Raw genomic sequence first — 16,305 nt, 5'->3', positions numbered from 1 at the left:
CCTATTGGTCCAATTATTTTTGTCATATAAGTATCTAATAAATTAATATCACTAATTCTACCTGTTCTTCCTAAATATTTAAATAAATTTGTGGTATAAGTGTAAATCACAAATTTGTAGTTGTTCTAAATTTCTAATTGCTCTTGTTCACTTCTGCCATCTAACCTATTATGATCTAAAAATTCTTGTTTAATCAAAGTAACAAAACCATCAATATAAAAATGTGTTTTGGCTGCCTGATGTTGTTCTGGATTTTGAAATTTCCATGACTTGAAATAATAAAAAACTAAACCATCTAAAGTATGTTCAAACTAATCTAACATATTTTGTGAATTACTAAAATCTAACATTAATACTGAATGTACACAACCTTTTTCCCATCTTTCAATTGTTCTCTCCCAATCTTGTGGATCTCCATTATCTAAGTTTAATATATTTCCTGCTATATTTGTGACAGCCCATCCCGAATGTATATATTATTTTATCCTCGATATCGTGAAAATTCCTTTTATACCCTTGGATGTTGAGCACATTCTGTAGTGTTGTGGTTTGAGTTTAGGTTTTAGACTAATCTAGTTAGTTCCTAAGTTTTTGGAAGTTAAAGTTAATGGTTTTGGTTGTTGTTAGTAACCCAAAGCTGGACCACACACACCCAAACTCCCGTTGACCTTTCTCTCTCTCTCATTTTCTCAGATTTTTCTAAAAATCCGTACAACTATACGGACAAACCTCAAACCAGACCATTTATTCACGGATCGACGTCGAGGAACCTGTTTTTGTATTCCTTGTGAGCTTAGGAGTCAAATGGTGGTGGTGGTTGGACGTGAAAACCTCGAAAACCCGAGAACCCAGAATCTCATATTATTAGTATTGTTCATGTAGTCATGATCGTGAAATTTTCAGTGAATTTTAAGGTTCTAGGAAGCTTTAGGACGTCTTCACGAAGCTCAGGGAAGAAAGTTGGAGTGTTTTGGACGTCGGGAAGCTTAGTTTGACAAGTTTCAATTTTGGCCAGATTATCGAGGCTTCTCCGGCCAGATTCCATGGATTTTAGGGCTTAAAATTGGTATGGTTTTGTTCTACTCGTTGTAAGCTTCATTTTGAGACAAATTTCATGAATTTTGGTTAAGAAATGAAGAAAATATGAAGGTTTCAATATTTTTCCAGTTTCCGGCAATCGCAGTGGCACCAGTGCCAGACTCCGGCAAACTAAGGAAGAAGGAGAAGAATATTTTGTCAAAGTTGACCGAATATTCTAACACCGTCAGGTAATTCTAATGATATATGTTGTTTTTAACGGAATATTCCCTAACACCGTTTGGTGTGCTAGGCACGTGCCTACGCGTGAGCCGCGCGTTTGGTCGTGCCTTGGTCGTCGCGTGAGGGCGCGTGGGTGCTCGTAAAATTTTTCTAAAAATATGGGTACGTTCCTGAGGTTGAGTAGGTCATGGTGGTATATTCAAATACCCCATTTGAGCAAAGTATGAGAAATTATTTCCTAGTTTGGTATATGTGCTTTAAATAACGTTTATTTAGTTATTTCGCATATAGGTGAGACCTATCCGAAGGACGAGCGCCATTAATCGAGGATCGGGGGCTACGACCCTTCGACATACCAGTGTGTGGGTTTTTGGTTTTTCCGTATAGACCTATATACTTGAGATTTTTTCCAGAATTTGAATTTGAATGATTATACGTTTTGAAATGACATGCAAAGTATCTGTCTATTTTATTTATGCATTATTAGTTGCATATATTTATGATTGGTGCTGCGGATGCACAGGTAAGTGCCAGGTAAGTTCATAAATTAAAGATATGAGATTACCTCAGTTATGCGAGATATGATGTGATGTATTGAGAGCTCATAAACCTACACCTCGGTGTTAGTGCTCCCGCCCAGAGTTAGGGCACAATCCTTCACATGATATTCACCTCCCGCACCATATGCTCACCTTGGATCCAAGTTAGGTGCACAGGCTTGTCGTACAGACCACTTTAGGTGGTTCCGACTCGTAGGTGACATTCGCACAGTCTTCACCTAATCGTAGCACTAGAGCATATTTATTTTACACCTAGTCTTGTCGTACAAACCACTTTAGGTGGTTCTGACTCGTGTGTAGGATTTGATATGGTTGAGATTGGTTATGAGCTATAGACTCAGCCATGCAGATTAATTTAAGGGGGACTCGGCTAATATGATATCTGGCATTGATATATTGTAAATAGATTACTTATAGCTTTTCTTTGAGATACTTTGACATGGTACATTTCTATGGATTTTCATCTTGAGCATGATTTCTGTTATAGCATATATTATATTTTGGGAAATTATACAGGTTTTACGGCAAAGGGTTAGAACTTTTGAGAAATGAAATTATTTTGAAAAGCTTTGTTTTTTCCCACTCACACTTTCTGTTTTGAGCCCCTCCAGGTTTTAGGTAGAAGTGTTTTGGTGGCTCACAGGGATTTCCACGGTGGTTCTGACAAAACATCACAAATGTAGGACCACCTTTAGGTGTTGTATAATTAGTACTTATCCAGTCAGACTGCACTTAGGCAATTTATGCTCTGATTATGTATTTCACCTAAATCACACACTTGCACCTTATTTTATTTAGTACTCTAGTCGATTTGGTTTTTGTTGATTCACATTTCCTTGTATCAATTTTGCTTCCGCACTGTGCATATGGTTACGTCACTCTCATGTGACGGCCAGCACTGTGACCACTCATTCCGGAATTTTGTAATATTATTGGTCTCAAACATGGGAGTTAATAAAATACCCTTAGACGTTAAATTGTGTTGTGTGTATTGTGTACTTAAGAATTTGGATCCATCCATTATTTCCTAAGTTTTTAGAACTAAGGGAACTAAAAGGACTTAGTTTTTTTTGGTTTGTGACCAACTAGGACCACACACACACAAATACCCATACCATTTCTCTTTCTCTCCCGTTGACTCTCTCTCTTTCTCGGATTTTTCAGTTTTTCCATATAAGTGTACGGACAAACACCAAACTCAAACTTTTCTTCACAGATCGACCTTTTGGAGACCAGTTTTAAATTCCTTGCAAGCTCTGGATCACAACCATAGCTTTAGTTGGAAGTGGAAGCTCGGAAAACCCGAGAACCAAAGATCTCCGATTAGAGTATTGTTCATGCAGTCGTAAATGCATGATTTTTAGAGGATTTCAGGTCCCAAAATTGGTAAGGTTTTGTTCCTTATATTGTAAGCTTCATTTTGGTGAAGATTTCGTGAAATTTGGTGCCTAAATGAGAGAGATATGAGGTTTTACATATTTTTCCAGTTTCCGGCGGACGTTAATGGCAACGGTGACCGACTAAGCTAATCGAAGAAAAAGATAGAATATTCCGTCAAAGTTGACAGAATATTCTGACGCCGTTAGGTAGATTTAATGGTTTCTATTGCTTTTTAATGGAATATTCCTAACGGTGGTTAGGGATTCTGTTAGGATTCCCTGCGCGTGGCCGCGCGTGTTGCCATGCACTTGCGAACGCGTGGTGGCACGTGGAACATCGGAAAATTTTTCTAAAAATATGGGGATGTTTGTGAGGTTATGTAGATCACGTTGGTATATTCAAACATCCCATTTGAGCAATGTATGAGAAGTTATTAACTAGTTTTGTCTATGTACTTTAAATAACATTTATTCAGTTACTTCGCATATAGGTGAGACCTATCCTGAGAACGAGCGCAGTCAAGGGTGACTCAGGGGCTACGACCCTTCAACATACCAGTGAGTAGGCTTTTGGTTTTCAGTATATATTTATATACTTGATATTTTCCCAGAAAATGTGTTTAAATGAAAGTATGTTTCAAATGCCATGCATATAAATTTATATTTAGCATATGAATTAGTATATGATGCATAATATGAATTGGTGCTGTGGACGCTTAGGTAAGTACTAGGTGAGTTATGTTTTGTTATATGAGATATTGATAATGTGAGACGAGATTGAGAGCTCATAAACCTGCACTTCGGGTGATTGTGATTTAGTCAGAAATATGGTACATGCCTGTTTATGATGTCACCTCCCGCACCATATGCTCACATTGGATCCAATTTAGGTGTACAGTCTTGTTGTATAGACCATTATAGGTGGTTCTGACTCGTAGGTGACTAGCAATTTATCGCACAGCTATCATGAGAGCGTAGCATTGAGCATAACTATATTACACCCAGTCTTGTCATACAGACCTTTACAGTGGTTCCAACTCGTGTGCAGTGTAGTGCCGTATAGGTCACTTGCAGTGACTCCAGCTAGATTGACTAATGAGCTATGAATTTAGCCGTACAGACCTTTGCAGGGGTTCCAGCTAATATGTTATTTTCCATGAATCTATTTTCATCTAAGTTACTTATTCTATTTTATATTTTTGGCATGGCATACTTATGAATATAGATATGTGAAGCATGAATTGAAATATATATATATATTCCATTTATGGGAAAGTTATACATGTTTTACGGCGAAGGGTTAGAGCATTTGATAAATGAAATGGTTTTGAAAAGCTTTGTTTTTGCCCACTCACACTTTCTGTTTTGCACCCCTCCAGGTTTTAGATAAGCTTGTTCGTTGGTGCCTCATGATGATTGATTGGAGGTTCTGACAGACTACAACAAATGTAAGGCATCTTTGGGTGTCATTTAATTAGTACTTGTTTTCTGGACTGAACTTAGGCTACTTACGCTCTGATTGTGTATTCACAAATATTCTAGCACTTGTCTTAACTAGTACTCTTATGAGTTGGTTTTCATTTATTCGTATTCTTTATTATCATTATTGCTTCTGCACTGTGCACATGGCTACGTCACCTTCACGTGATGGCCAGCATGCCCTGATTCAGGTCGGGGTGTGTCAGTTTGGTATCAGAGCCTAGGTTTAGCAGTCATGTATGGCTCGTGAATATTCTAATCATTGTGATGTCTTCTGTCAGAACTATGCTGCCTCGTAGAGAACCACATCACTCAGCTGAGCCTAATTTCCCTGATATTGCTCAGATAGGGGAAGCTATAGCTAATACCATTCAGTCTTCGCTCCATTCTCCTCAAATGACACCTCTTGAGACTGTGTATAATCTGAAACCGAATCATTTCATGGGTAATGAAGGACATGAGGGAGCGGAGAAGTGGCTTAATCATGTCGAAAAGACTTTCCTTGTGATGCAAAGTCAGGGGAGCCTCTATCCTGATAGATGGGTTGAGATGACTACCTGATTTTTAGGAGAGCAACTTGCATCCTGGTGGAAACATGAGTCTTATCAGATGCTACCAGAAGTAGTAACTGATTGGGAAGTGTTTAAGCAATTGTTTCAAAAAAGATTCGTTCCTCAAAAGTATATAGATCGCAAGAAACAAGAATTTACGCATCTGAAACAAGGAAAGATGACATCGAATGAATATTACAGGAGATTTACTAATTTGTCTGGTTATGATCCAGAGGTTGCTGCGAATCCAGTTGAGATGCTTCGTCGTTTCAGGTTGGGCACTAAAAAGAAATGGCGTTCTATAGCGATCGACTCCTTGTGCCACTTACCAAGAGTTTTATGAAGTTTTAGTGGGGATTGAGGATTCAGAAAATATGCCTAGTGAGAGTGAGGATGAAGAAGAAAAAGATGGAAATAAAAGAAATGATGATAAAGGTAAAGGTCAATCTTCTCAGGAGCCTCGTAAGACCCATAGTTTTAAGAGAAGTGGTGTCAGTTCCAACTCTTCTAGTGGAGGTTTGAGCTCTAATGTACGGAGGAGAAGTGGTAGATTTTATGGAGGCCCTAGATTTCAGAGGCAGAGGGATTTTGGTGGTTCAGGTGCTCTTTTATGCCGCAAATGTAATAATAGGTATTTTGGGGAGTGTAGGAAAGGCAACAATAGATGCTATACTTGTGGACAGATGGGGCATAGGGCTGTACATTGCCCTCAGAATCAGCAGAGGCCCTAACAGCCTTCCTTACCACCACCTGCACCGACCCAGCAAATTTCAGGACCTAGTGGTTATGTCCAAAATGGCCGTTGAGGTGCTTATCATTATCAGGACGACGCAGCTCCTTATACTACAGGTAGTATCAGTACTCGCAAGACCCTCATTATCAGGGTGGTTATCCTCACTATCAGAGAGGTTCTATGTCATACTAGCCATATTCAGCAGGTGGATCCCAATGGTACCAGGGGGACAGCCCCAACAAGTAGAGATTGCTACTAGTATTGCAAGATCTTCGAGACAATCGAGTCAACCAAGATAAGGACGAGGTATTCATGTTAACAGAGGTCGTGGTGAACGATAGCAAAATCAGGGATGTATCCACAACATGACACTGCAGGATGCTCAAAATAATTCTGATTTAATTATGGGTACGTTGAACATTCTTGGTCATTTTGCTAGAGTATTAATTGATTGTGGTGCTACGCATTCTGTTGTTTCTCATACATTTGCTCAAGTGACGCAACCTCGTCCTACACCTCTAGGATATGATTTAGAGTTTTCTATGCCTAGAAGGGAGAGATGTTATGTTGATCGGGTATATCCAGGATATCCAATGATGGTGGAGGATGTTGTTATGCCAGCTAACCTTATTCCATTACATATTGTTGATTTTGATGTGATTTTGGGCACTGATTGGTCACACTACAATCGTGCCAAGATAGATTGCTATGGAAAGACAGTTACTTTCCATCGTCCTGGATTACCCGAAGTTACATTTGTAGGAGAGCCTAGCGGGGTAAGGCATGGTGTTATTTCTGCCATGAAAGCCAAAAGATTGTTGTCAAAGGGTTGTCAGGGATATTTAGCACATGTGGTGTTGAATGACAATGCTCCTAGTAGTGTAGAGGATGTACAAGTAGTCAGACATTTTCCTAACGTATTTTCAGATGATTTACCTGGATTGCCGTTAGACAGAGATGTGAAGTTCACTATTGATCTGTTTACAGGTACGAATCCTATATCTTTGACTCCTTATCGAATGGCTTCTGCTGAGTTGAAGGAATTAAAGATTCAGTTTTCGGAATTGGTTGATAAGGGATTTATTCAACCTAGTACTTCACCTTGGGGAGTTCAAGTTTTATTTGTGAGGAAGAAAGACGGAACTTTGAGGCTATGCATTGATTACAGGCAATTGAATCGGGTAACAATTAAGAACCGTTATCTGTTGCCACATGTAGATGATTTGTTTGATCAACTCTGAGGTGCTTGTGCATTCTCTAAGATTGAATTAAGGTCTGCTTACTACCAGTTGAAGATTAAAAATGAAGATATCCCTAAAACAGCTTTTATGACTCAATATGGTCATTATGAGTTTCTTGTGATGCCATTCAGGTTAACTAATGCACCAGTAGCTTTCATGGATTTAATGAATCAAGTATTCCAGCCATATTTGGACAGGTTTGTCATTGTCTTCATTGATGATATTCTGGTATACTATAAGTTTAAAGCAGAGTATGCTAGACATCTTAAATTGGTGTTGAAAAGTTTAAGGGAACACTAGTTATATGCTAAGTTTAGCAAATGCCAATTCTGGTTAGATCAAGTGGTATTTTTGGGACATGTTATATCAGCTCAAGGTATTCGAGTGGATTCTTAAAAGATAGCAGCTGTGGAGAATTGGGAACAACCACGAACCGTCACTGAGGTACGGAGTTTTCTTGGCTTAGCAAGCTATTACAGACGGTTTGTTAAAGACTTTTCAGTCATTGCATTACCATTAACGAGGATAACCAGGAAGGATGTTAAGTTTGAGTGGGATGATAATTGTGAGCAAAGTTTTCAGCAATTAAAGTATTGTCTCACTCGTGCACCTGTTTTAACGCTTCCTGACGATAGTGGTGATTTTGAAATCTACAGTGACACTTCCTTGAATGGGTTGGGATACGTGTTGATGCAGCATGGTAGGGTGATTGCTTATGCGTCACGCCAATTGAAGCCTCATGAGATGAATTATCTTACTCATGATCTTGAATTAGCGGCGACCATCTTTGCTCTGAAGATTTGGAGACATTATTTATGGTGAGAAATGTAAGATCTTCACATATCATAAGAGTCTTCAGTATCTTATTACTTAGAGTGATCTTAATCTTCGTCAGCGAAGATGGATAAAATTACTAAGTGATTATGATTGCACGATTGAGTATCACCCTGGTCATGCGAATGTGGTAGGAGATCACTTAGTAGGAAGACTCCAGTTAGGCTTAATGTCATTTATGCTTGTCATGTTCCTTTTCTTGCAGATTTGAGGTCCACTGGAGTGAAGTTAGGATTGGAAGATAAAGAGGAAGCTTTATTAGCTAATTTCCAGGTCAGACCAATATTAATTGATCGAGTACTCGAGGCTCAGATGGTTGATGAAGAAACCCAAGAATTAATTCAAGAAAGAAATCAAGGCAAGAAGAAAGATTTTAGAATTCAAGAAACTGATGGCATGCTTATGCAGAATAGAATGTATGTGCCAAATAATGCAGAGTTAAAGAAAGAAATTCTTGATGAAACGCATATTTCGACATATGCAATGCATCCAGGAGGTACTAAGATGTATCATACCATTCAACCATTTTATTATTGGCCGCGTATGAAAAGAGAAATTGCTGAGTATGTGAGTAGGTGTGCCATTTGCCAACAGGTTAAAGCTGAAAGAAAGAAGTCGTTTGGGTTGATGCGGCCACTTCCCGTTCCATAATGGAAATGGGAAAATATTACTATGGATTTTGTGTATAAGCTTCCTCGTACACAGAATAGTTATGATGGAATTTGGATGATAGTTGATCGGCTCACTAAGTTAGCACACTTTATTCCAGTAAGGGAAAAATAATCATTAAGCCGATTAGCTAAGTTATTCATATCGAAGATTGTGAAGTACCATGGTGTTCCAGTTGATATTATCTCGGATCGGGATCCTAGATTCACTTCTAAGTTCTAGGTAGCATTCCAGAAAGCTCTTAGTACGAGATTACTTTATAGTATGGCATATCATCCTCAGACAGATGGGCAATCTGATAGGACTATTCAAACATTAGAAGATATGCTGAGATCTTCAATGCTGCAGTTTGGCGAAGGTTAGCATAATTGTTTGGATTTGATGGAATTTGCCTACAACAACAGTTACCATTCAAGTATTGGTATGGCACCATTTGAGGCACTTTATGGCAAGTCTTGTCGAACGTCATTATGCTGGTCAGAAGTTGGTGAAAGAGTTTTGGTGGGCCCGGAGATTGTGGGTGAAACTACTTAGAATATTCAAGTAATTAAGTCTAACTTGAAAGTGGCCCAGGATTGTCAGAAGAGTCTAGCAGATAAACATGCTACTGATAGAGTGTATAAAGTTGACGATTGGGTATTTTTTAAGTTGTCACCGTGGAGAGGTATGGTATGGTGTTGGGAAAAAGGGTAAGCTAAGCCCTAGGTACATTGGACTGTATCAGATAACCGAGCGAGTCGGTGAAGTTGCTTATAGGCTTGAGTTGCCTCCAGAGTTATCTAAAGTGCACAATGTGTTTCATGTTTCTATGCTTCGACATTATGTCTCAGATCCTTCACATGTGATACATCCTCAACCATTGGAAATTAATTCGGATTTGACTTACGACGAAGAGCCTGTGACTATTTTGGATAAGAAAGATAAGGTACTGAGAAATAAAAATGTGCACCTGGTGAAAGTTCTGTGGAGAAATTACTCAGTGAAAGAAGCTACCTGGGAGACAGAAGATCGGATGAAAGAGATGTATCCACGATTGTTTTATGGTTATTAGTGGATTGTATTTATTATTTGGAATTTCAGGGACGAAATTTTTTTAAGAGGGGTGGATTGTGACAGCCCATCCCGGAATTTTGTAATATTATTGGTCTTGAACGTGGAAGTTACTAAAATACCCTTGGACGTTAAATTGTGTTATGTGTATTGTGTACTTAGGTTTTTGGATCCATCCATTATTTTCCTAAGTTTTTAGAACTAAGGGAACTAAAAAGGACTTAGCTTTGTTTGGTTTGTGACCAACTAGGACCACACACACACAAACACCCATACCTTTTCTCTATCTCTCCTATTGACTCTCTCTCTCTCTCTCGAATTTTTCAGTTTTTCCATACAAGTGTATGAACAAACACCAAACTAAGACTTTTCTTCACAGATCGACCGTTTAGAGACCAGGTTTAAATTCCTTGCAAGCTCTGGATCACAACCATAGCTTTGCTTGGACGTGGAAGCTCGAAAAACCTGAGAACCACAGATCTTCGATTAGAGTAATGTTCATGCAGTCGTAAATGCATGAGTTTTAGAGGATTTCAAGCTTATAGGGAGCTTAGGGACCTCTCCATGAAGCTCGGGGAAGAAAAATGACATGATTTGGACGTTGGGAAGTTGAGATCGACGAGTTCAAAGTTTAGCCGGATTATCGAAGGATTTGCGGCGAATTCTCGAGGATTTCAAGTCCCAAAATTGGTAAGGTTTTGTTCCTTATGTTGTAAGCTTCATTTTGGTGAAGATTTCGTGGAATTTGGTGTATAAATGAGAGAGATATGAGGTTTTACATATTTTTCCAGTTTCCGGCGAATGGCAACGGCAACAATGATTGGCTAAGCTAATTGGAGAAGAAGATAGAATATTCCATCAAAGTTGACGGAATATTCTGATGCCGTCAGGTAGATTTAATGGTATCTGTTGCTTTTTAACGGAATATTCCTAACGGCAGTTAGGGATTCCGTTAGGATTCCCTGCGCGTGGCCGCGCGTGTTGCAGTGCACTTGCCGCTGTGTGGTGGCGCGTGGGACATCGGAAAATTTTTCTAAAAATATGGGGATGTTCGTGAGGTTGTGTAGATCACGTTGGTATATTCAAACATCCCAATTGAGCAATGTATGAGAAGTTATTAACTAGTTTTGTCTATGTGCTTTAAATAACGTTTATTCAGTTATTTCGCATATAGGTGAGACCTATCCCGAGGACGAGCGCAGTCAAGGGCGACTCGGGGGCTACAACCCTTTGACATACAAGTGAGTGGGCTTTTGGTTTTCAGTATATATTTATATACTTGATATTTTCCCAGAAAATGTGTTTAAATGAAAGTATGCTTTGAAATGCCATGCATATAAATTTATAGTCAGCATATGAATTAGTATATGATGCATAATATGAATTGGTGCTGTGGACGCCCAGGTAAGTATCAGGTGAGTTATGTTTTCTTATAAGAGATATTTATAATGTGAGACGTGATTGAGAGCTCATAAACCTGCACCCCGGGTGATTGTGATTTAGTCAGAGATATGGTACATGCATGTTTATGATGTCACATCTCGCACCATATGCTCACATTGGATCCAATTTAGGTGCAAATTCTTGTCGTACAGACCATTATAAGTGATTCCGACTCATAGGTGACTAACAATTTATCGCACAGCTATCATGAGAGCGTAGCATTGAGCATAACTATATTACACCCAGTCTTGTCGTACATACCTTTACAGTGGTTCCAACTCGTGTGCAGTGTAGTGTCGTATAGGTCACTTGCGGTGACTCCGGCTAGATTGACTAATGAGCTATGAATTCAGTTGTACATACCTCTGCAAGGGTTCCGGCTAATATGTTATTTTCCATGAATTTATTTTCACCTGAGTTACCTATTCTGTTTTATATTTTTGGCATGGCATACTTATGAATATGGATATGTGAAGCATGAATTGAAATATATATATATATATATATATATATATATATATATATATTCCATTTCTGGGAAAGTTATACATGTTTTACGGCGAGGGGTTAGAGCATTTGACAAATGAAATGGTTTTGAAAAGCTTTGTTTTTGCCCACTCACACTTTCTATTTTGTGCCCCTCGAGGTTTTAGATAAGTTTGTTCGTTGGTGGCTCACAAGGATTGATTGGAGGTTCTGACAGACTATCACAAATGCAGGGCATCTTTGGGTGTCGTTTAATTAGTACTTGTTTTCTGGACTGAACTTAGGCTACTTACGCTCTGATTGTGTATTCACACATATTCTAGCACTTATCTTAACTAGTACTCTTGTGAGTTGGTTTTCATTTATTCGTATTCTCTATTATCATTATTGCTTCTGCACTGTGCATATGGCTACATCACCTTCACATGACGGCCAGCATGCCCTGATTCGGGTCGGGGTGTGCTAAGCACGCCTTGATTTAGGTCGGGGTGTGTCAATATTAATTTGTTCTAACCCTTTCAAATATAGAATCCTATTTTTTCTAGATAGTTTTATCATTCTTTCTTTTATGTAATCTACTCTTGTTTTTTCATTATATTGTTCGTTTGTTGGTCTGAAAAATTGTTAGTCATCTACCTGTGTATCCTGGATTTGGATTTTCTACTCCTGATCTGCTACTTTCTTCTAATGTATTACATTCTGATTTCAATTCTAATAAATTATTATATTCTTTTGATTCTAAAATATGTTCTACTCCTATTTCTAAAATCAAAATTTTCATCTCTTCATCTAAAATTATGTGTTGTCCTAAATCATATGTATTATATTTTTCTAAATATTGTTCTTCATCTAAATAATCAATATCTTCTATAAGCTTATCTACTATATGATCAAAATTTTACTCAACTAAATTAATATCTAAATTATCAAAAGTCATATGAATACTCTCATTTTCGATCTCACGATCATCCTCTTCTATTTTTTTCTAGTTGCTTGTAATTACTAAACCTAATTGTTGCTTGATCTGTACTAGTTTCATATATTTGTACTTTATCTGGTTGTCTATTTCTTGTTACTTGTAAATTAGGTAATGTCTATTGAGTTCCTTCTAAAAAGTTATTATCTACAATTTTTGCTTCTATCATATTTACATTTTTACTACCAAACGTTTGAACTAAATTTTGAGATTCTAAATTAAACTTATGATTATATTTATCAGACATTTTACCAATATACATTAAGCTAATACACAAATTTTTATACTCTCATTTCATATTATAATTTTTTGTTCTTATGCTCACTTTAATATATTTACTAAATTCATTTATTGTCATAACATAATTTGGAATAAATCATATGATTGTTAAGTTTGAACTTAAATCTACTTCAGCTGTTGCTATTGCTGTTTGTTGGTGATGATCACATATATCATCGTATATGTATACTAATGCTTTTGTGCCTACTTGTGATCTGGTTAATTCTGTTAGTCCAATTAATATTATTCCTATATAAATTTGACTAAAATGTGATTTTCTCAAATAAGTAATTGCTTCGTTACGAATTAAATTAAGTGTACTTCTTTATCAATACAGCTAACTTCATGTTGATTGATGCTACTTACAATTCTGCTTCTATTTTCAAATAAACCTAATTGATACAAATTATATTTATTTTTCTGTGTTATCTCAAAACATCTTCTATTAAATTCTTGTGCTTCTTGTTCATTTGGATAAATATCTTCAGCTTTAACTACTTCTTTTCCTTTTCTACTAAAAAGTTGCATTTTCTATTATCAAAAGGATTTATCTTAGGTCTTCTAATATGATTATTTGTACTTAAAGTTAAATTTTCTAATTTTTCTAACAAAGATGGTGGAAGTGATGAAGATGCTTTATGTAAAACTTGATTTATTTCTACTATTTGTTCTTCAACTTGATCTTATTTTTTTAGCCAAACTTAAAACTAATTGAATAATTAAATTATTTTTCCTCATGGGAATATTACTACTGGCTACTTGTGTTGAAAAATTTGTTAAACCTATTGGTTCTTTATCTAGCTTACTAATTTCTTTCAAAACTTGGATATATTTTCTGCTAATTCTAGAATCGGTCATTAAACTAATAATTTATCTATTTTATTATGCAGCTTATCTACTTGTTCACTCAACTCCTTTTGCACTAATTGAATTTTTTGAACTTCTAATTTTAACTGCTCAACTATTTCTAATGATCTGAGTTCTACTTTCTTAGACTTACTATCTATGAGGTCAACAAGCTCCTTTATCTCTCTTTTGCTAAGAAACATTTGAATATTTTTATTATTATCTTCTAAATGAGATGTAATATAATCTAGATTTTGTCTAATTGTTTTTATGGAATTTTTCTGAACCCTAATGCTCTAACAACTGGTTTAACAAATGATTATGCTTATTATTTTCTAATTTTATATTTTCTACTTTACTAATAATAAGATCTACAATACTATTGGCTTGTTCTTCACTAAGCAAAATATGATTATACTTTCTCCTTTCTCAATGGAAAATAACAAACTAAACTATTTTGGTCTAAGGTTATTTTTCTTTTCTGAGGTTCACTAATTTCTAAATTAAGATAATCTATCATAAACTACAATCTACCTTTCTCTAGAGTTACGGCTAACTGGTTTCTTAGAAACTCTCTTTCTTCTCTCAAGGTGTCTAAAACTTGATATGTTGCTCTTTTTGCTTTTAAAACTTTATGTTGCACTTTTGTGTTGTTATATTTACTAATAAATGAAAGATGTTTAAGATAACCAAGATAAAACTTTTGCTTCTTCAAAGTACTGCTATATATGCTAATCTTCTCTTTATTCTAATTATAGTTGCATGTGAACTTGCTTGTCTTCTTTTGTTTTGTCTTGATAAATGCATGTGAGCTTGCTGTATGGCTATCTCCTGGAGCTAATTTTTTGCTTTTGTTTTGAGCATGCATGTGATCTTTCTGAAATGTTTTTCTTCCTTGTCTTCTTTCTCATGCCCAATTTGGGCATTATCAAAATTTTATGTCCTGATGATTAAAATGAAACCTTTCACGATATTTTGGTTAGTTTTCCAATAAATTTAACTACATACTTAGTTGTGCATAACTCATGATGGATGACTGCACAATGTTTACCAAAGCATACTTAGGTTAAGGCAATTGGCTAAGACAATATTGTATTCAAGTTTGAATGCTCTTTTGTCTAAATTAGAGTATTTTTAAATATAGATTTTTTAAAGGTGAGTACGATACCTAATCTTCATTCTCAAGTATCTGTGTATAAAAGGGGAGTATTTGGTCGTTTCCTCTTGTATTGTGCTGCTGTTTTTAATTTTATTTTTTGACAAACAATATTGTCTACACTAAATTTTGTACTGCATTTTCCGATTTAATCCCTTCAACTTTTACTTTGATCAACTCCCCTCAATTATAATACATGGCCATTTTCCCTCAATTGTCTTGTCTTCGTTAAAAAAATGTCACATTTCAAGAAGAAAAAGATAACAAATAACTTTAAGAAAGAAAAGAGAGCAAATAAAAAAAATTTAAGACAAATTCAGATTAAATAACAGTTTTCATATGAGTTGTAAGGGAAAATACCAAGTTTAAGAAAAAAATATCAACCTTATCTCATTCTATTTGGATTAGCCACATTGTGGGCTAATTGCACATGATTCACATGCCACCGACGTCAGTACCACCGTCATTGGTGCTACAATTTTTTTCCTTTTGCCGAAAAATTTCACATCCCCACCCAACAGTGATATAAAAATATATATGGTAAATTATACAAAATTATCTTAATTATGAATTGAACCACAATCTCATACCTTATATTTTAAACATTACAATATCATACCTCAACTTATAAATTCGTTGCAATGTCAAACCTCCATTAAATTTACTATAAATCTAGCTGTTAAATGATGACGTGGCAGGAATATATCCCACTTCTTTGCCAACTGGAATAGAAAATTAATTAATTAATAACAAACTAATAATTTTTAAGAAAATTTAACAAAAAACTCATGCTACTGTTCATTTTAATTCAAAATCAAATTTTTACATTAAAAAATCAATCTTGATATTATTTATTTACCCTTTTGTTGACCCTAAAAACTATCAAACCTACGTGGCGCACAGGCCGAGTAATCTATAAGCTAACTACGTCCTTCGGTGAATGTGGGGCGTGCCAACTTGTCGACCGAGCTCGGTCGAGGAGTAAAATTTGTTGATATTGCAGTGGGTGCGCTGCTGACTTCTTGATCTTGCGATTGTGGCCGAGGAAGGAACATGTCTCGGCCTTCGGGTTCTAGAGCCTAAAGACAAGGCTGCTAACTTAGCGAAGTTCAATATCCAATTCGGCTTCCAATGTGCCGAATGTAGTAACTCGTAACACCTCACTTCGTCGAAAAGGCTGATAAGATGACCTCGACTAATAAGGATTCAAAAATCCTTCTCGACCGAGACTTAGATAGGTAATCAACCGTCCTCGCCGCAGTGCTGTTGATGCCAACGGAAGATGTTGCGAGATCGGCTGATTCTATGGTGACAAAGCTATCTATGCCGACTTAAGATATCACCGGTTGCTTTCACAGTGCTG

General features: G+C 36.5%; 2 long non-coding RNA genes across 2 annotated transcripts; both read left to right on the top strand.

The window, feature by feature from the left end:
• Positions 1–1,592: 1,592 nt before the first annotated feature.
• On the top strand, positions 1,593–3,395 carry LOC126613792 (uncharacterized). Its single transcript, XR_007620195.1, has 3 exons — positions 1,593–2,499; positions 2,985–3,206; positions 3,308–3,395. It is a non-coding gene; the product is annotated as an uncharacterized LOC126613792 (long non-coding RNA).
• A 284-nt stretch (positions 3,396–3,679) lies between these two features.
• On the top strand, positions 3,680–11,044 carry LOC126613791 (uncharacterized). Its single transcript, XR_007620194.1, has 3 exons — positions 3,680–3,757; positions 4,579–4,647; positions 10,916–11,044. It is a non-coding gene; the product is annotated as an uncharacterized LOC126613791 (long non-coding RNA).
• Positions 11,045–16,305: the final 5,261 nt, after the last annotated feature.

This window comes from Malus sylvestris, chromosome 2 (genome assembly GCF_916048215.2).
Source record: "Malus sylvestris chromosome 2, drMalSylv7.2, whole genome shotgun sequence".
Lineage (NCBI taxonomy): Eukaryota > Viridiplantae > Streptophyta > Magnoliopsida > Rosales > Rosaceae > Malus > Malus sylvestris.
Note: the sequence above shows the minus strand (reverse complement) of the source record. Positions and strands in the feature narration are given on the sequence as shown.